This window comes from Canis lupus, chromosome 16 (genome assembly GCF_048164855.1).
Source record: "Canis lupus baileyi chromosome 16, mCanLup2.hap1, whole genome shotgun sequence".
NCBI classification, from domain to species: domain Eukaryota; kingdom Metazoa; phylum Chordata; class Mammalia; order Carnivora; family Canidae; genus Canis; species Canis lupus.
This window is the reverse complement of record NC_132853.1, coordinates 49,529,127-49,551,375: the sequence shown is the minus strand read 5'-3', so window position 1 is coordinate 49,551,375 and position 22,249 is coordinate 49,529,127. Positions and strand designations below refer to the sequence as shown.

The following is a 22,249-nucleotide window of genomic DNA, read 5'->3' as shown; positions in this document are numbered from 1 at the left end:
CCCTTGATTTCTTATTTGCTTACCATATCCAGTCTATCTGGAGAACTATTGGCTACCTTCAAAACATACTTAGAATCTGACTGCTACCTACCACTTCCACCCAGGTCTGAGCTGCTGGTATCACTTACCTGAATTACTGTAGCCACCTTACTAACTAGTTTGCTTCTGTAATTTCTCTTCAAAAGAGCAGCCAGACTGATCTTTTGAAAATATGTCAGATCATGTCTTTACTCTTATTAATATCTGTCCTGTGAATGTTCGTCTTATTCAGAATAAAAGCTAAAGTTCTTACAAGAGCCAATAAGGCCCTACTACACATTTTGGCGTAAGTTCTCTGATCTTACCTACTGCTTCTAACTCCTCCCTCCTGCTCCTGAAGCCCTGGACTTTAGTTATGCAGGCCTTCTTGCTGCTCCTTGAGTAAACTAAGCATGGTTCTGGCTTATGACTTTTGCTTTTACTGTTTCTTCTGCCTGGTGTTTTATTTCCCTGGGTATCTGCACAGTTAATTTCATTGTCTTCAGATTTTGCTTGTCCAGTTTACAGTTGCAATGCTCCAATCTTCCCTTCTTTCAACCCCCAATATTCCTGTCCACCTTTTCTACCTTTTTTCCCCTTCTAGGGTTTATCATTTTCTGACATACCATGCTTTACTTATTTATTTGTATAAATATATATATATTTTAAAGATTTTATTTATTTATTCATGAGAGACACACAGAGAGAGGCAGAGACATAGGCAGAGGGAGAAGCAGGCTCCATGCAGGGAGCCTGATGCAGGACTTGATCCTGGAACTCTGGGATCATGTCCTGGGCCAAAGGTAGATGCTCAACCGTTGAGCCACCGAGGCATCCAAATTTATATTTGGGGTACCTGGGTGGCTCAGTTGGTCAGCTCAGGTCATGATCCCAGGGTCCTGGGATCGAGCCCCACATCAAGCTCCCTGCTCAGTGGGGAATCTGCTTCTTCCTCTCTGCTTCTTCCCTTAGCTTGTGCTGTCTTACTGACTTCCTTGCTCACTCTCTCTCTCAAATAAGTAAATAAAATCTTCAAAGTATACTCAGAAAAAAACCTATTCATTCTTTGATTCTCTGCTATTAGAATTTTTATCTTAGTGAATGCATTATACTAACCTGGTTTTTAATAACTGGGCTGTGTGTGCACGTGCATGTGTGTTAGTTGACATCCCACTGTTTCATTACTTTACTGATGAATAATTTAACACTATTTTACTGATGAATAATTTAATGCATTCTGTTAAATGAGAAGTTTTATGAAATAATTACCTTTACTGGTCTTCTGGGTGTTGGATTCTTTTCCTGGGCGCTTTTATATACTCTGTTAGGATTGTGTTCAGCTGCATGTAACAGAAACTCAAGTGCGGTGGCTTAATTACATTGGACTTTTTCTTTAGTAACAGAAATCTGGATATATGCAGTCCAGGGTTCGTGGCAGTTACACAATGCCATCAGGCTCCTTCTTTGTTTCTTTTTTATCTTTGAAGTGGCAAGATGGCTGTTTTCTCCCCATTTTAGTTTTTTTTATTAGGAAAACAGTGGATTTCCTTTAATCCTTGCTCATAAGCCTTATGCTTTCATCTCATTGGTTACAAATGAGTCACATGGCCACCATAGGATGTGTGGGAGACTGGGAAGCTGATACTTGAGGCACATTACATTGTTACTCCAAAATCAGTATTCTGATAACAGGGAAGAGACTGAGAATTTGGGGTAGGTAACTTTAGCAGTTGGTAGGTGGTATCAGATCATACATCTTTATTCTTTAGAACAGCCTTGCAAGTTAAATGGTGTTCTTTTCATTGTAGAGGAGAACTGGGGGTGGGGGGGTCACAGAAGCTAAATAATTTGTACAGATAAAGTAATTGATAAAGCCAGGATATGAATGTAAGTAATCTCTGTCCAAAGATCATACTCTTTCCATTATATTGCATGATCTCTTTATATTGTCTATTTAGCAGTCTGATTTAGGTAAAGATTTTGTCTAAATCATATTTAAGATTATTATTATTTTTTTTAGAATGGGATGCTCTTTTAGAACCGCTTATTGGTTTTTAAAAATATATAGTGCATATAAGAGGGTTCCTGCTGCTTGATCTTTTGGATATATAGAAATAATGAAATTATTGTATCAGAATCAAGATAAACTGTGAATGCTGTAACTTTATTGAGGTCTCCTCAGATAGAGGATTATCACAGCATCTTAAAAGGACTGTAGCTATCTTTTCAAATTAAACTAGATACAATAATAATAATGCAATAATTTGGGAATTGTCATAAAGTAGATCATTTCGGGTTTCTGAGTTCGTTAGTATTCTGTAATTTATAATCACCACCTGCCTAAATACTAATATTCCTTAGCATGTCTGACTAGAAAATCTAATGTAGCAAATCGTAAAGTGTCACCAATTTGATATTTTGATAAATGCCTTTATTAAGAATAAACTTATTCTCACATTGGCAAAATGGTCCCCATTTTGCTTTACATAGTTTTAATTTTTAATTGGCAAATTCTGGTACTTTATATACTTGTTTGAACCACATTTTTCTTCTTTGTCATTTTATTTATAACTACTCATTAAAGTGTATTTGTGTTGTTTACTTATAAACGTGCCAAAGAGCTTATAATATGTTTACTTATAAACGTGCCAAAGAGCTTATAATATGTATAGATAGAGATATCAAAACAAGTAGAAATTACTATTTACATTGGGAAAAAAACCTAAGCTCTCTTCTCTTCTTCCCCCTGAAAGTGGGGGAAGCCTTTTTCCCCCACTGCCAGGTTTTAAATTCTGTGGATCCCAGTGATCATAGTTTGGTTGGGAAAACTGGTGGTTTGCATTAAGAAAGAGTGGGAATTTCATTTCTCCCAGTGGCGACTTTGAATATCTGAATAATTAAACTAAACTTACTACTCTTTCAGAATATATTTATTGAATGTTACAAAGCAGACAATGAGTGACTTGCTAAAGATACAAAGTTGAATTTAGGGAAAAATATTATCTCCTAGTATATAAGTGATTACAAGCACAAGTTTCGGAGTCTTGACATGTCTGAGTTCACATTCTGATTTTATTTGCCAAGTATGTGATTTATGACAAGTTTTTTGACCCCTTGAAGCCTCAGGTTTCTCATCTGTAAAAGACTTATGTCATGGTGTTTCTGGGTTAAACAAATGAATGCACCTAAAGTGCTTATTAGCAGAGTTTTTGGCATATAGTAAGCACCTCAAAAACTATTAACTACTACTATGATGATATGAAGATACAGTAAGGAGTAAATATGCAATTCAGTGGAGAGAAGGTGGGCTTTTCTTAGGGGGCTGGAGGCAGGAGACTAAAATGTATTAATAAGAGAAGTCACATGTCACATAATTTAAAAAATATGTTAGATAGATATCTTCCATAGTTGTGATAGTGAGTATAGTAAGTCTCCACTAAACATAGTCTTTTTAATTCACCTGTAGTATTTTTGTTTGGTGAGAGTAATACTTTTCATACAAGATAAGAGACAGATCTATAGGAAATCAGGTTACTTCAATTTTAGGAGGTCTTAGACTGGACCTGCTTTCTTGTTTTAATTACTTTTTTGTAGATTTTCTTCAGCACTTAAGCTTTGCTCATACTATAATGAGATTTTCTCTTTTCATGTTGAGAATAGTAATGGTGTTTATGTGTAAGAATGATTTTTGAAGTTTAAATGCAGTTGATGTATAAGTGAGATCATGTATTAAGGTATATAATTGCTTTGGGTTATAGACCAAAATAAGCAAATCAGGAATTTAGAGGAAAGTAGATAAGGAAAAAAAATTTTCAGTGGTATACAATCAGGGCTACATAACTAGGGCAAAAATAATAAAAGCGATTCTCACTGAGTGTGATTTAGATATCCCAGATTTACTACAAATCCAGTACTCAGGCACAGCTGTGAAGTTTGTCAGAAGACCAAATCAGCACCAGCTCTAGTTCTTCAGCATGCCCTGGAACTTAGAACAGAAAGAAGCAAGATGGAGAAAAGGAGCCATGGTTTATATGTAAACTTTCCCTTGAACTTTATTTCAGGGAAGCTAGGAGAAGTTATTTTACTTGTGCAAACAAAAGTCTACTTCTAGGAAGGTGACTTTTTTTTTTAATTTTTAATTTTTAAAAAGATTTTATTTATTTATTCATGAGAGACACAGAGAGAGGCAGAGACACAGTCCGAGGGAGAAGCAGGCTCCATGCAGGGAGCCCAGTGGAGGACTCGATCCTGGGATTCTGGGATTCTGGGATCACACCCTGAGCCAAGGCAGATGCCAGAACCACTTAGCCTCCCAGGCATCCTGTAAGGTGACATTTTAAAAAACAAGTAGGCAGCCAGTGTAAGAGACATGTTATAAATGAGCAACTAAGGAATATAGAAAAGTGATGATATTTTGTATCCCCAGTGAATACAGATGTTCATGTTAATACTTTCATGTTTATCAATTGCTTAGCAGGTCCCAGACTGTGCTAAAGTCCTTTATTTGCTTTAATTCCCTTCGTTTTTAAAACATATGAATGGAAAGTCACTTTAATATTATTAGCTTCAATTTATGGATGAGGAAACTGAGCCTTTTAAAGGCTATTTATATTTAGTATGCTCACAATCAGGAAACTAGTAAGTGGCAATGGAGAATATCCCCCAGAACCCCATTTCTTGCCATTACACTAACACAATCAACTGTTTTGTTTGGTACAAAGAGAGAATCAAGTATGACAATGATAATTAAAGATAGATTTGGGAAACTTGATTTCTGATGTTGCTTCTGATTTGGTAAAAATTCTGGGGTAGTTAAATAATTTGCCCTGAGCCATCTTCTTATCAAGCCTGGCTTGTCTTCAGATATCTTTTGCTTCCTATGTCTGTCAACTTCAGAAATTGGAGGCTGGTCCTGGCATTATCTTTAAATGTCCAAAGTAGATAGCTGGGAGTAGCATAGAAGCTAAGTAAAGGTTGTAAGTAGCATTTTCAAAAATTAGAAGATGAGGTGCCTGGGTGGTTCAGTTGGTTAAATGTCTGCCTTCTGCTCAGGTCATGATCCCCAGTGTCCTGGGATCAAGTCCCTTGTTGGGCTCCCTGCTCAACTGGGAGTCTGCTTTTCTCTCTGCCCCTCCCTCCTGCTTATTCTCTCTTTCTCTCTGTCAAATAAATAAATAAAATCTTTAAAAAAAGAAAATTTGGAGATGGTTCATATTTGGAGGATTAATGGATTTACCTTTGTCCATATTTCATGATGAAATCATATAAAATTGCTTTTAGAGGACAGATATTCTGATAAGAGTAGTTGATTTCTTACTATAGCTAATCATTATAGTTATCCCTGATATTAACTCTTTTGGTCAACAAAAGTTAAAGTGTTCTTGTGGGTAACTTACTTTGGTCTCCTTAATGGCAATGTAGTTATACTGCTAACTGCTTATAAAATATGAGTTTATTGACCATCTTTGTTTGGTTTGCAATCTTTATTGCAATGTCTAAGAATATCCAGTCATTGCTTTCTAAGAATGTTCATGAGAAAACAGCAAATTATTTCCCATCCTCAACACTCTAAGAATTGAAATTTGAGTATTTTGGTGGACATAAGTACTAATATATTCAGTTCTGCTATATCACTTTATTTTGAGAATGTGAATTTATTTTAATATGATTGATATATCAGGGAATGATTTTAGCATAATGGGAAGTTCACATGCTTATGCACAGTTTCCTCTGTGAGAAATACTAGGTAAATGCAGAAAACTGTGCCCAACCCCAGTATCAGGAGCCACATGCTCCACTAGGCCAGCCAGGAGCCCCTGGACTATAAAATTCCCTTTCCCTTTCCCTTTCCTTTCCCTTTCCTCTTTTCTTTCCTCTTTTCTTTCCTCTTTTCTTTTCTTTTCTTTTCTTTTCTTTTCTTTTCTTTTCTTTTCTTTCTTTTCTTTTTTCTTGATTTTGTTTATTCATGAGGGACACAGAGAGCAAGGCAGAGGGAGAAGCAGGCTCATGGCAGGGAGCCTGATGCGTGACTCAGTCCCAGGACCCTGGGATCACGACCTGAGCCAAAGATAGACACTCAACCACTGAGCCACCCAGGTGCCCCGAGGCTGTAAAATTAATTTCTTTTTCCTTTCCTTTCCTTTCCTTTCCTTTCCTTTCCTTTCCTTTCCTTTCCTTTCCTTTCCTTTCCTTTCCTTTCCTTTCCTTTCCTTTCCTTTCCTTTCCTTTCCTTTCCTTTCCTTTCCTTTCCTTTCCTTCTTTCCTTTCCTTCCTTTCCTCTTTTCAGATTTTGTTTATTTATTCATGAGAGACACAGAGAGAGGCAGAGACACAGGCAGAGGGAGAAGCAGGCTCCATGCAGGGAGCCCAGTGCAGAACTCGATCCTGGGACTCTGGGATCACGCCCTGAGCCAAGGCAGACACTGAAACCGTTGAGCAACCCAGGCATCCCAGGCTGTAAAATTTCTTGAAGGCAGTTCACTGTTGCTATCATTAGTACTCAGAATGACGCTGGGCCCCTTAGTAGACACTTAGGAACTATTTACTTAAACCCTCTTACAAATTCCCATCACACTGTATTTCTCCTGTAGTACCTAGCACCTTCTATTTTGAATTGTATTTCGCCTCAGTTTTTCTTAACTCTCATTAAGAGACTGGATGGTCCTTTAAGCAGGAACTTTTTTTTTTTTTTTTTTTTTAAGGATGCCTGCTTTTTTTATTTTTTATTTATTTATGATAGTTACAGAGAGAGAGAGAGGGAGGCAGAGACACAAGCAGAGGGAGAAGCAGGCTCCATGCACCGGGAGCCCGATGTGGGACTCGATCCCGGGTCTCCGGGATCACGCCCTGGGCCAAAGGCAGGCGCCAAACCGCTGCGCCACCCAGGGATCCCGAATTATTATTAACTTAAAATTTTTTTTCTTTAGTACCTTCTAAAGGCCTTATACTTAGTTGGTTCATAATGAACATTGAATAACTAGAAGATTAGAAGACGTTTTATTTTAAAATTTATTTATAGGTTAATACTAGAAAAAGATTTGAGGCAGCCTTGCCATCTGTATTTCACATGTTTTAGAAGTAGAGAAGCATTCCTAAGCCCAAGAATATAATTTGTAAAGAATTTTAGGTTAACATATGTTACTAAAATAAAGTTTTTACTGTGTAGATGTGTTTTGGTTGTTTCTTGATGTTATTTATAAGAATGCTTAATGCCTGGACTTAGTCTTCTAAAATAGCAGGTTAATTTTAACTTCATGGTCCTGCTGGACTGGTTCATTATATGGTTTGGAGAAACCAAGGGAAAGCAAATGATGCAGGAAGTGGTAGTGGTAGTTCTGTAAATACTCTTTTGATTTGACCTTTTACTGAACCTTTTACTGAACTGGTGACAAAACAGTTGTATCGTGTAACTTTAAAATGTTTTATTAGAAAATGCGTATATTAAAAAAGATCTAAATTTTTAAACTTTGTTTTTGTGATTTTGGATTTTTTTGTTTTGTTTTCCTTTTTTGGGTGTATGTGTCACTGGTTATGCATTGAGACATTGTAGGTTGATGGGATAACTCTTTGAGAAGCTAGTCAACTTGAAAGGCAAAGATTTTCTAGAGTGCTCTCTCATCCTTCACCCTCTGAGATCTTAACTGCTTTTGCGGGGATTCACAGAAATTTTATGCTGACATTAATAATGAATAAATACTTTTGGAGTGATGAAAATGTTTTGGAACTAGACAAAGATGGTGAATGTAGTACATGCCACACTGAATTTCATTTATTACTTTTATTTTTTTTTAAGATTTTATTTGTTTATTCATGAGAGACACAGAGACAGAGGCAGAGGGAGAAGCGGGCTCCCTGCAGAGAGCCTAATACGGGGCTTGATCCCTGGACCCTGGGATCCTGCCCTTACCTGAAGGCAGATGCTCAACCACTGAGCCACCCAGGTGTCCCTCATTTATTATTTTTTAAATTAAGATGTATATTTATAAAAATTTCACCTTTATCTCCCTTTTCATACTGTACTTATTTTCTGTGGGAATGTTTATAAAGTTTATGTGTTTTTTCTCACAGTTCTAAATACACACACACACACACACACATATAGGTCCATAAACACATAGTTCTAAAAATTATAATAAGGCCATACTTTACATATTGCTCTGTGACTTGCTTATTCTCTTTCTTATTTTAAATTTTTTTATTATGCACTACATTAATGCACTGCATCACCTTCTAGAAGGGTAGATGAACATAACTGAGTTATTTTAAATCAATCAGGAAAACACTTCCTTAATGGATATTCTCCAAACCCTTTGACATATAGTAATGATTAACTCCAGAGATGCGCCTGTCTCTTTGCATCAAACTCCACGGATATGGTCAATAGGCAACTCTTTTTTTCCTTGCCCCCGTTCCTGAACCTGTGGATGTGTGCCATGGCTGTGCCAGGGATGGCCAAGCCACCTGGCCATGACACCAATCCCAGGCAGAATCTTGAACCACATCGTACTGCGGTTGCCTGGGCCAAACCCTTCCTTTTTGGCTGATAAAGGTGACCTGGCCTTAGCTACTTCCCAGTAGGCTCCCAACTTGCTTATTTTCACTTAAGTATAAAACTTGGAGAATTTTTCATCTTACAACAGATGCACTATATACTATTTAAACTGTACATCATGATATTCCATGGTTCATGTATTTCATATGCCAAAAATTTGATCATTTCCCTATTAATTGATCCTCCCTTTTTCCATCCTTCCCTCATTCTCTTCCTTCTTTCAGTTTTTAAAAAACAATTAGGTATTTTTTGGAGCGGTTTTGGATGCAGCAAAATTGAAGAGAAATCACAAAAGTTCTCATGTCTCCCCTGTCCTCAAACCTGTGCAACCCTCTCTACTGTCAGCATCCCACACCACAGTTGTATGGATTTGTTAAAATCGATGAACCTACATCGACCCATCATTATTACCCAAAACCTGTAGTTTGCATTAGGGTTCACTCTTTGTTCACTGAATTTTTCACTGAATTACAAAGTAGAAATGGCTGAAGGGAAAATTAGTGATTTGCGGATAAATTTGAAGAAGTTGCCAGAGTGCAGTGCAGATAAAGAAATGGAAAATATGAAAGCGTGGTTAAGAGAGAAAAGGCCTTTCCATTCTGTAGTAAACACTATACGTTCCTGCTCATGTTCCCTTAAGCCTACTTTAATACTTAAATGAAGTAGATGGCTTAAAAAATGCTTTTCACAAATTGACTACTCAAGAAACAGAAAACCTGAATATACCAATAACCATTAAATGACTTGTGTCAGTAGAGATGGATAGATAAGCATAGGTGAGAAGACTCTCTCAGTTGTTACTCTCTCAGTTGAATCCTGTGACTCCTTGTAAGGGAATACTTATCCCTCTTCCTTTAGTAGAGTGTATACTCCACTGACACTATGTGTCATTGTCAGGCCACATAGAATGCATACTTGCTGGGCATCCTCAATTCATAGATTAGAATTTTGGTTGGATTCTCTGATACAAAGAAAAGTGTTGCCACTTATTACTGAACTGCAATTTCTCCCCAGCCCTTTCCACTCTCCATCTTCCCTACCTTTTCCCTGTCCTTCTGTTGTACTGTTACCATTCTCCTATTCTTGATCTATCACAGGCACAATCTATGGTCTTGAGTCTTATGCATTAGCATCAGTGAAAGGGAACTCATTGCTACAATGTATGGTAATAAGAGGTGTCTTCCTTTTCTTTAAGAATTAACTAAGGACTCCTCCCTGAGGCATTAAGTATTCCCTCCCCCTCCTTATGGTTACTGTGTCCTACCTCATTTGTGGGTAGGTGATATGTGTTGTTAATGTGGTCATTGAATGAAGCTCTTGCTCCCCCTTCCAGCACTACTGGCTAATCTTTGTTTATTAGTGTCAGTTGGCAGGCAGGGATGCCTCACCTCTCCCTTCTTCTCCCTGCCAGTTCTGGCCCTAGTTTGGTTGTACTATTTTATGCTGGCAAGTATCTCTCTGAATTATTAGATACTACTTCTGAGATAGTATACAGCTGTTTCCAAAACCCATTTTCCTGGAGCACTATAGTCCCTTATACAATATCCCATGGGATCCCTGGGTGGCGCAGCAGTTTAGCGCCTGCCTTTGGCCCATTAGTGATAATTTCTGACATTACTGGAACAGAAAACATTATTACATTTAGTCTCCCCTATGAGAAGTATCCACTGTTTACTTTCTCCTCTTTACAGCTATAGGATGTACAGATCTTCCCACTTTATACCAATATTCCATTCTCATTTGGGAACAGTGGCTCAAGTTTTAAGGATATGTAAATAAAGTCTGCTCCAGATACATATACAGAACTCAGATGACCTCCACTCCTAGATATTGTCTCAGTGGTTTAGAGGTGGATGCAGTTTATTATGCACTGCTAATAGTTAATACTGTGATTGTAGTTTTTTTTTTCTGTGATTGTAGTTTAAGGGTCATTCTTGTTGCCCTGTGGTATTCAATTTAATGCTAGTAAGGACATGTATGAGGTTTTTATCAATCTGTGTTTATGAAGGTATTTCTATACATACTCCTTATGTTTTGGGTTAATTATTTACCTCAGTGATAAAACTTAAACTTCCTAATGGTATATTAGTCTTTCTCTTGCATGGTTTCTGAATAGAGAATGGCATATATTTATTTTTTCCTGAATCACCTTGATACAGTATTGCCCCCTTGGTCATCTGAGGTGGGTGTATAAAGGGTTATTATGCAGAGGCTTATGGGGGTTGTAAAAAAAGTCGTTACAGGGGCATTGATTTTTCCACCATTGTTAAAAATTGCTGCTTACAGGCCTTCCCCATCTCTCTCCAAAACTAGGCCATAGATTGAGTACCTGCCTTATAAGTATACATAGTTGCCCCTGCTGTTTTCTTGCTGATAAAAGATGCTGAGGCCCAGCAGATTGTCTCTAGTCAGCTTGGCAAGGGGGTTAGTGAGATACATGTAGTCTGTTTTATCTGCTTAGTCTCAAATATCATTTCTCGAAAGATGGTGCACTTATTAGGCCTTTGAGCAAAATGTTCTCTTTGTTCCTTTGTTGAGAAATTATTGCTCTGCCTCATAGTTTCTTAAACTGAGCTATGGTAGAAATGATACTCATCCAAGTGATGGGTTTTTTATTTTTAAAGATTTTATTTATGAAAGAGAGAGAGAAAGAGAGAGAGAGAGAGAAAGCATAAGTGAGGAAAGGGGCAGAGGGAGAGGAACAAGCAGACTCCCTGCTAAGCAGGGAGTTGGACACGGGGCTCGATCCCAGGATCCTGAGATCATGACCTGGGCTGAAGGCAGACACTTAACCAACTGAGCCACCCAGGTGCCCCCAAGTGATGATTTTAACTATCTCCTGTAGGCAGTATAGCACTGTGGGGGACACATTGTTGCTTGTCTCCTTAACTTACATTCTGTTTTCCCTTTGGTTTGGTAGCTTTAATTTTAGTGTGAGATGTGTTTCTCAATATTCTATTCACCTGGCCTGAGTGGGATGGGCTAGAGGTGGAGGACATGACATAGGCCTTAGCCAACCAGTGTATCACATTGCTTTGTTTCAGTAGTACACACCTTCAAATCAGAGAAAAATCTCAGAACCAAGACCTTACTCTTCTGCTGGCCTGGATGTGCTAATGAGTGAGTTTGAAGTTGTTGGGGACCACAAATGTGGAGACTGAGAATAGATCCAGTATAGGTGAAACAGAGTCAAGAGTTGCATCCTTGTCATCTTCAAGCCTTGGTTGCAACAGAGGTCAACCTTGCTTTTTCTTATTCTCTAAAATAAATGGCGGATTCTCTATTTTGGTTAAGCCAGTGAGGATTGAGTTTATTTCCTTGTTATAGAGTCTTAACTGCTGAGAGAGTGCCTTAAAGAATTGCTTCTCCTATTATTTGTAAGTCCTTCCAGAAAGTTATGTCTCAACTGGATGTTGGGATATTTGTATAGACTCAGACTTGGATGTCATGCCAATTTTTAAAACAAACTTAATATGGTCCCTTAAATAATTGACTTGTGACAGAGCAGTCTTTTGAAAATGTCCTCTAGAATTCCTGAGATTTTTCTAACTCTGTTGTTCTCTTTTTTACAAAAACTATATTTCCACTAATGGGAGTGGGAATACATTACTTCTGACTTACAGCTGTTTCTTTCATCCCATTTTTGTTTTGGTAAATTGCTGAGATCAAAACTGTTTATCATCACCCTTTGGAAGGTGCTGGCTAAGATATGTAGGTGGTGGTCCCCTGGGCCCTCAGAGCTTCTGATTGTATATAATTAGAATACAGTGCATATTATAGAGCTTGGTTAGATATTGCACCCCATTTAGTAACCAACAACATTGATGTTATTATCTGACACATCAGTTGGTCAATCTGATATGTTTTTTTTCAGCACCCCTGAGCAGTTATCTTAATTCTTTTTTTTGTAATAATAATTTATTTTTTATTGGTGTTCAATTTGCCAACGTACAGAATAACACCCAGTGCTCATCCCAAGTGCCCCCCTCAATGCCCGCCACCCAGTCACCCCTACCCCCCGCCCTCCTCCCCTTCCACCACCCCTAGTTCGTTTCCCAGAGTTAGGAGTCTTCCATGTTCTGTCTCCCTTTCTGATATTTCCTACCCATTTCTTCTCCCTTCCCCTCTATTCCCTTACACTATTATTTATATTCCCCAAATGAATGAGACCATATAATGTTTGTCCTTCTCCAATTATTTCACTCAGCATAATACCCTCCAGTTCCGTCCACGTCGAAGCAAATGGTGGGTATTTGTCATTTCTAATGGCTGAGTAATATTCCATTGTATACATAAACCACATCTTCTTTATCCATTCATCTTTTGATGGACACCGAGTCTCCTTCCACAGTTTGGCTATTGTGGACATTGCTGCTAGAAACATCGGGGTGCAGGTGTCCCGGCGTTTCATTGCATCTTATCTTTGGGGTAAATCCCCAGCAGTGCAATTGCTGGGTCGTAGGGCAGATCTATTTTTAACTCTTTGAGGAACCTCCACACAGTTTTCCAGAGTGACTGCACCATTTCACATTCCCACCAACAGTGCAAGAGGGTTCCCTTTTCTCCAGAACGACGATCTATCTTTTCCTTCAGCTCAGCAAACTTGCAAGCAATGAGAGCTGTGTGACAATCCAGCACAGGTGCATATCCAGCACTGATTTGGCCTGCATGGTTCAAGATAATCACCTGAGCTGTGAAGCCAGCTGCTTCCATTGCTGGGTCATTTTTGCTGTCACCAGCCACATTGCCACGACGAACATCTTTGACAGGTACCTTCTTGACATTGAAGCCCACATTGTCCCCAGAAAGAGCCTCACTCAAATGGTGCATTTCAACAGACTACTTCAGTTGTAACATTGACTGGAGCAAAGGTGACCACCATGCCAGGCTTAAGAACACCAGCCTCCACTCGACTCACCGGGACAGTACCAATACCACCAATTTTGTAGACGTCTTGGAGAGGCAGACGCAAGGGCTTATCATTTGGATGAGTTGGTGGCAGAATGCAATCCAGGGCTTCAAGCAGTGTGGTTCCGCTGGCATTCCCATCTTTACGGGTGACTTTCCATCCCTTGAACCAAGGCATGTTAGCACTTGGCTCCAGCATGTTGGTCACCATTCCAACCAGAAATTGGCACAAATGCTACTGTGTCGGGGTTGTAGCCAATTTTCTTAATGTAGGTGCTGACTTCCTTAACGATTTCCTCATATCTCTTCTGGCTGTAGGGTGGTTCAGTGGAATCCATTTTGTTAACACCAACAATTAGTTGTTTTACACCCAGTGTGTAAGCCAGAAGGGCATGCTCACGGGTCTGCCCATTGGAGATACCTGCTTCAAATTCACCAACACCAGCAGCAACAATCAGGACAGCACAGTCAGCCTGAGATGTGCCTGTAATCATGTTTTTGATAAAGTCTCTGTGTCCTGGGGCATCAATGATGGTCACATAATACTTGCTGGTCTTGGATTTCAACAGGGAGATATCAATGGTGATACCACGTTCACGTTCAGCTTTCAGTTTATCCAAGACCCAGGCATACTTGAAGGAGCCTTTTCCCATCTCAGCAGTCTCCTTCTCAAATTTTTCGATAGTTCTTTTGTCGATCCCACCACATTTGTAGATCAGATGGCCAGTAGTGGTAGACTTGCCCGAATCTACGTGTCCAATGACGACAATGTTGATGTGAGTCTTTTCCTTTCCCATTTTGGTTTAGGTTTAGCAGTGGTTTTCATGACACCTGTGTTCTGGCGGCAAACCCGTTGCAAAAAAGCAGTTATCTTAATTCTGACCCTACCTATAGATAGGGTCAGATCTCACAGGTTAACGGCTCAGTACTACAAGTTTGCCCTATCCCTCCTAGAGCCCACTTCAGATGCCAATTGCAAGTCTAGGTTGTCACCTATGCTTGTGACCCTATTGGCTATAGATCGGAGGTTCCCAAGACCCCTTCCTTGTGTTCAGTTAATGTGCGAGAGTGGCTCACAGAATTCAGAGAAACTTTTTACTTACGAGATTACTAGTTTATTATAAAAGATTCTAACTCAGGAGCAGCCAGATAGAAGAGATGCATAGGGCAAGGTATGTGGGAAGGGGCATGGATCTTCCCTGTTCTTTAGGTGCACCACTCTCCCTTAATCTCCATGTGGAAGCTCTCTGAACCCCATCCTTCTGGGTTTTTATGGAGACTTCATTATGTAGGCACAGTTGATTAAATCTTTGGGTATTGGTGATTGATTCAACCTCTAGCCTTTCCCTTCTTCCCCAGAAGTCTGTGGGTGAGACTAAAAGTTTCAACCTTATAATCACAGGTTTGGTTCTCTTGGCAAACAGCCCCTATCCTGAGGTTACCTAGAGGCTTTCCAAAAGTCATCTTACTAACGTAACAAAGGAACATTTCCACTCTTTTAGCAAATTACTAGGGTTTTAGGAGCCGTGTGTCTAGAATAATGGTCAAAGACTAAGTGTATATATTTCTTTTTATAAAATCAGAGTGTCGCAATTGGTACAATTCATTGGTATGGTCAGACTTGGAGGGTCTGCATGCTGCTGAAGTGTAGTAACTTCTACTTTCTTAACTCCAGAAATCTTTTAGAAATTCCAGGTATTCCATAGTATACCTCACCAACACCACCCCATTCAGATCTTGTGGGTATGTGTATGTGAGCCAGGTACAGCAGATAGACCAACTGAAAAGTGGTTGTGGCTTGTTCATCATAATGAGTTTGATATAGCTTTTCTTATTGCAATCTTCACTTGTCCCATCAGCCTTAGGGAGGATAGGAGATATTGGAAGCAATGCTATGGGGTTGAATCTTAGGCGGTGTGGAGTCAGAGTAGTTTTAGTTTGGAGTTCAGAGATTACTTCCTGATCTCTTTTACCAACAAATGGGAGGAGTTCTTGTGGTGGACTTAATTTATTAGAACACATTGTATTAGACAGAAGGTTAACAGAAACTAGGTTACCCTTACCAAGGAGGCCTCTGAGTAACCACCTTCCTGAAGATAAGGCCTAGAGTAATTTTTCACTGTGTTTATTATGGCTGTTAGCACAGTAATGTGTTTCTCTGAAATCATGTCTTTCTTTTTCACTAAAAAGAGTGTTTTTGTCAAGATAGGCGTAGAGGTGGTTAAAATCCTGCAAATAGCTAGTTCAGTCTCAGAATGATATATTGACAAGGTAAATCTTTATCTTACTAATATTGTCTCTTAGAGCAAAACTCTGGTGAATTATTATTATATTGATAATCTCTATATGCTGGTTCTGTATGGGTCAGGGTCCTGGTGTGATGAAGTGTGTGTGTGTGTGTGTGTGTGTGTGTGTGTTTTGCTCATTGTCCTGGGAAGGAATGGACTAGGGAGAGATGTCATTGCAACTTATTCTTTCTGTAGTCTAGTTATTACTGTTCATTCTGCACATATTTATTGAACACTCCCTTTTTAAAAAAAGATTTATTTATTTATTTTAGAGAGAGCAGGAGTGGGGGGTAGAGAGTTAGAGAGAGACTCCTAAGCAGACTCCCCACAGAGTGTGGAGCCTGACGCAGGGCTCAGTCCCATGACCCTGAAATCATGACCTGAGCCGAAACCAAGAGTTAGATGTCATGATGGTAATCCTCATAATCTCTTAACTTGAGCTACTCCAGAAGCTTCCTGATTGATCTTGCCTGTAATCTTTTCTTTTTTTTTTTTTAAATTTTATTTATTTATTTATTTATTTATTTATTTATTTATTTATTTATGATAGTCACAGAGAGAGAGAGAGAGAGGCAGAGACACAGGCAGAGGGAGAAGCAGGCTCCATGCACCGGGAGCCCGACGTGGGATTCGATCCCGGGTCTCCAGGATCGCGCCCTGGGCCAAAGGCAGGCGCCAAACCGCTGCGCCACCCAGGGATCCCGCCTGTAATCTTTTCATTATGGAGTAGCTTTTCATGAAAATTCTCTAGTGATTTCCCATCATATTGAGAATAAAATTCAGTCTTTACCAAAATCTACAGTATACTTTATAATCTGAACCCTGGCTACCTCTGTGACCTCATCTACCATTCCTTCTTACTCTTCTCCAGCCACACTGGCCTTCATTGTTGTTCCTTGAACATTGCAAGCTCGTTCCTGCCTCAATATTTTTGTAATTGCTTTTTCTCTGGCCTAGATCTTCATATACATTCTGAAGGATTACATCCTCATTTCATTCAGATCTCTGCAAATGTCATCCTCTCAGACAAACTTTCCCTAATCTTATTTGTGTAAAATAGTACCCTATTTTACTCTCTAAACATTGCCATTCTTTATTTGTCTTCATAGCATTTTTCACTACTTGGAATTAGATCATGTATTCATTTGTTTACTTACTGTCTCTTTTCACTTCTAGGTTGGAGAGCAGAAATCTTGTCTGGCTATTTTTTTTCTCAAGCTTTATATTTCCAATACCTAGAAGATTGCCTGATAAATAGCAGAAAATGAGAATTCTTAGTTGAAGGTAGGAGTGAAAAAGAGATATAACAGAGATTAAGAATAAGAGAATATTGCATGTAAGTTTTGGTTAACAAATTGAAAAAATTATAAGATGATTTTTCCAAGAAAAAGATAAATTATATTTAAAAATAAGTGGAAATCTGTATGAAGTATCTGGAATAGGTGAATCCATAGAAACAGAAAGCAGTTTAGTGTTTACCAGTGGCTGGCTTCTGAATTCTGGTATGTTAAGTATATAAGTATCAAGTATATCAAACTGTGCCCCTGCACTGCTAAATTGATTGATTTCTCATAGTATTAGCTCTTCCTCATATATATCAACTGTGTGTTGTGTACATATGTGTTTGTGTTCCCTTTTAGGTAAACCTTCCTTATGTCAGTTATCTCCCTTTTTGTCTTTTAATTTCATTCTTTTTTTTCCCCAAAGATTTTATTTATCTGAGAGAAAGAGAGCAAGAGAGCACAAGTGGGAGAGAGGGGCAGAGGGAGAGGAAAAAAGCACGTTCTTCGTTAAGTAGGGAGCCTGACTTGGGGCTCAATCCCAGGACCCTGGGATCATGACTTGATCTGAAGGCAGATGTTTAACTAGCTGAGCTACCTAGGTGTCCCTCATTCTTTTTTTTAATGATTGTTTTCAGTCCCTGTTTTACGAAAACTATATCTTACTGTACTATCTTGGATTTGAATTCTTTTAAAGAACATCCCTTTCCTTTGGTTAGCTAGAACATAAACTCCATGAGGAAACAGACTACTGTTTTGTTCATTGTTGTATCATTAGCACCTAGGACAGTGCTGGAGCTTGGTAGCATGAAAATGAATGTTTGCTAAGTAAATGAATGGATACACGCCCCCTTTATTCTGCAGTGTTTTAGAAAATACACCTCATATTGATTTATGATATTTAAATATGTATATCATCAGATGTAGGGTATGGCTTAGCCTTGATTTTGCCATTCATTTATTCATTATTTATTGAGCCTCTAGTATATACCAGTCAGTGTGTAAGTACAGAGGTGGCAGTGAACATGACAAGCATGGTCTGTTGCTTCATGGGACATACATATGTTTAGTGTGGAAGTCAAACACTAAGTTATTAGTGTTATAAAAGATCAAGAACAAGGTGTTTAAGTTTTGGGAGTTATGATTGCCAGAGGTAATCTAGTCTGGGATATGAGTGAAGATGTATGCTGACTGGTTAGAAAAATTAGATGAGTGAGAAAGAATAAAGGATGATTGAACAAATTAATGATGATGCTAATGAACTGGGCTAGAAAGTACTAACTAAAATCAGAGGAGCGTGAGATTTGGTTATTGAGATAATAGATGACAGAGTCATGGCAATGAATGAACTAGAGAGGGAGGGCATTGAGAAAGGATGTTTTTATTTTTTTAAGATGGGAGGATCTTGAGTGTAGGGAAATGCTGATGGAAGGAGCCATTAAAGGAAGAAGTTCAAAATCTAGAAGTCAAATATAAAAGATCCTAGGAAGAATGGAAGGGAGTGGGATGCAGGGCAAAGGTAGAGAATTTGACAGTAATTCATTTATCTGTCTGTCTGTTTTTAGTGTTAGTGAGAGTGATACATTTATTTTTATCCTATTTAGATTGATAACACATTTCCTTCTGGAATGAATTTATATGCTTTTCTTTTTTAAAAATTTTAATTCCAGTATAGTTAACATACAGTGTTGTATTAGTTTCAGGTGTATGGTATAGTGAGTCAGAAATTCTATACATTATTCAGTGCTTATCAAGACAAGTGTACTTTTAATCCTCTTCATCTAAGTAATACACTTATTTTAATAGGAGGAGAAGCTATGTGTTGATGGGCTTAAATTTGTATGTTTATTGGTAGGTAGTTGAAGTTCTTTCTGATAATTTTGAAGACATGTAATTTTCTTATTGTTATAGGAGCCAAACATTGGCTGAGTGTGATAGAAATGGAGAGTCAACCAATGTTCAGAAGGAATTGACTAGAGAAAAATAGTAGATTACTGAACAAGTGAAAAGGGTCCGTGAAATTTGCAACCATGGATTTCTAGTGTATCAGTCCAGTCTGGCTAATTATGCAACTTTCTGCAGTAGTGGTTAGTGGCCTTGGTAGAACGAATCAACTTGAATTTTGATTTTTGTCTGGTGTGTGGAACCAGAGAACAAAGGTGCTAGGGAGTTTTAGGATTTTGGTAGAAGAGTGATTGAAATGGTAGATCCAGTATTCTCATTTGGAGATTGAGAACTAAAGACCAGAGGAGACTGATTCCTAGGACTCAAAAGCCTTCATTTATATCTCCATATTTGTTGAAACCACTTCCCAAAATCTGGAGGGCGGGGGGAGTTCTACGTATATTTTCTTGTATTTTCTTGTGTTATTGCATGCCACATTTTCATTCATGTGCTCCTCTTTTTCTTTGGTAGTCTAACTAGAAAACTTTAACATTTTATAAGTTGATAGCAGGATTTGAGGCTAAGATTTAGGTTTCTGTACACCTTACATGTCCATGTCATACACCAGTGCTCTTGTTATGTGGTATGAGACTCTGGTGTCTGTGAACTCTTTAAGTACAGTGTAAATTTTTTTTTTTAAGATTTTATTTATTTATTAGAGGCGGGGAGGAGCAGGGGAAGGGGCAGAGGGACAAGCAGACTCCCTGCTGACCAGGGAGCTTATCCTGGGGCTTGATCCCAGGGCCCTGAGATCATGACTTGAGCTGAAGTCAGACTGAGCTACCCAGTGCCCCAGATATGGTGTAAATTTTTAATCAGTTTGTGAGGTTTATTTTTGTCACAATTGTGTATTACTAGTTCATTGTCTTTCAGTTTGACTGTTAATCTGAGTTATAAATGATGTGGAATAACTCGCTATAAGAAGTATAAAATCATTTTAAACTGGTGACACCTCCCCTCCAAAAAAATCCAGTGTGTTTACTGAGAACTGAAAACTTTGCTCTTGCATATAAAAAGATAGACCTGTAGAGTAGTACAGTAAACAGTTTTTAAATAACACAGCATTTGGACAGCCACATTAATAGTGTAGTGACCCTGCATGCTTTCATAGGTGTTTGAGAGGTTGTTGTAACAGTAACTATGTTATACATGTTGGTTGCCATTATGATTGTATTTGTTTCCTATTGCTCTTGTAACAAATAACATAAATTTAGTGGCTTATTTCTTACAGTTCTGGAGATCAGAAGGTTGAAATGGTTCAGATACGGGCTAAAACCAAGGTTTTAGCATAGTTGTGCTCCTTCTGGAGGTACTACCAGAGAATCTCTTCCTGGTCTTTTCAAGTGCCTGGTAGCCACCTACATTTTTTGGCTTATGGCCACACCACTTTGACCTGTCTTCTGTCATTACACCTTCTGAGATTCTCCTGCAGTCTTTTCCTGTTTTAAGGACTCTTGTGATTGATTATATTGGGCTCATCTAGATAAAATCTAGGATAATCTCCCTTTATTAAATTCCTTAACTTTTTTTTTTATTATTTTTTTTTAATTTATTTATGATAGTCACACACAGAGACAGAGAGAGAGGCAGAGACACAGGCAGAGGGAGAAGCAGGCTCCATGCACCGGGAACCTGATGTGGGATTCGATCCCGGGTCTCCGGGATCGCGCCCTGGGCCAAAGGCAGGCGCCAAACCGCTGCGCCACCCAGGGATCCCTAAATTCCTTAACTTAATCACATCTACAGAGAGTCCCTTTTGCTGTATAAGGTAATAAATCCTAGAGATTAGAATTTGGATACCTTTGGGGGAGGGGGGTGCGCTTTACTGACTTTGTTCTTTTTAAAGAGTGTTTTGGCTCTTTTGGGTTCCTTGTATTTCCATATGAATTCTAGGATTGACTTATCAATTTCTGCAAAGAAGGTACCTTGAATTTGTTAGGTTATTGCATTGAATCTGTAGATCAATTTGAGGATTATTGCTGTCTTAACAATATTAGGCTTTCTAATCCATGAACATGGGGTGTCTTCTGTTTAAGTCTTTTTTAAAGTTTTTTTTTCAATGTACAAGTCTTATGCTTTTTTGTTTTATAAATTCCCAATTTTTTAAATAATGTTTTTGATGTGATTGCAAATGGAATTATTTTCTTGATTTCATTTTTGTATTGTTCATTGCTAGTGTATAGAATACAAATGATTTTTGTTGCAAGTTTGTTGAATTCTTTTATTAGCTCTACTAATGTTTTGGTGGATTCTTAAATTTTTTTTAAATTTATTTTTATTATTATTATTATTTTTTAATTTTTATTTATGATAGTCACACACACACACACACACACAGAGGCAGAGACATAGGCAGAGGGAGAAGCAGGCCCCATGCACCAGGAGCCCGACGTGGGATTCGATCCCGGGTCTCCAGGATCGTGCCCTGGGCCAAAGGCAGGCGCCAAACCGCTGTGCCACCCAGGGATCTCTGGTGGATTCTTTAGACTTATATAAGGTCATGTTATCTGTGAATTTAGACAAATTACCTCTTCCTTTCCTCTTTGGATACTTTTCTTTCTTTCTTTTTTTTTTTTTTCTCGTCTAATTGTCCTGGCTAGAACTTTTATAATGATGTTGAATGGGAGTGATAAGAGCAGTTACCCTTGTCTTAATCTTGGGAAAATAGTGTCTGTCTTTTAGCGTTAAGGATGATGTTAGCTGTAGGTTTTTCATAGGTGCTCTTTATCAGATTGAGGAAGTTTCCATCTATTCCAAGTGTGTTGGGTGTTTTTGTCATGGAAGAATATAGTCTTTTGTCAAATGATTTTTCTTCTTCCGTTGAGGTGATTATTAGGGTTTTGTCCTTCATTAGTATGGTGTATTACATTGATTGATTTTTCAGTATATTGATGATTTATTTCTATCAATGACCTTACATTTCTAGAATTTACTCATTGATTATTGAATGTGAGAAAATTCATCTGTTATATGGTGATCTCAAGACTCACAGTCTAAAATTTCCATTACATGATCAGTTTCATCTTCATTAGAGTTTGGGCACTGTCATCTGTTGGTTTTTTTTTTTTTTTTTTTTTTTTTTTTTTTTGCATTCATCCTCTCACTTAATAATTTTTTCTTTTTAAATTTATGATAATCACACAGAGAGAGAGAGAGAGAGAGAGAGAGGCAGAGACACAGGCAGAGGGAGAAGCAGGCTCCATGCACTGGGAGCCCGACGTGGGATTTGATCCCGGGTCTCCAGGATTGCACCCTGGGCC

General features: G+C 38.4%; 1 protein-coding gene and 1 pseudogene across 7 annotated transcripts in view; one reads left to right on the top strand and one right to left on the bottom strand.

Moving 5' to 3' along the window:
- The window catches only part of TANC2 (tetratricopeptide repeat, ankyrin repeat and coiled-coil containing 2), a 369,328-nt gene that overhangs the window by 25,444 nt on the left and 321,635 nt on the right, over positions 1-22,249 (top strand). Inside the window, exon 2 of one of the 7 annotated variants that reach the window (XM_072781218.1) lies at positions 16,942-17,049. The exons of the other annotated variants lie outside the window; for them this stretch is intronic. The gene's annotated coding sequence lies outside the window, so the exon portion shown is untranslated. The remainder of the gene's footprint in view (positions 1-16,941; positions 17,050-22,249) is intronic. 7 annotated transcript variants of the gene reach the window in all.
- Positions 8,305-8,519, bottom strand: LOC140607377 (NADH dehydrogenase [ubiquinone] 1 alpha subcomplex subunit 1 pseudogene; annotated as a pseudogene).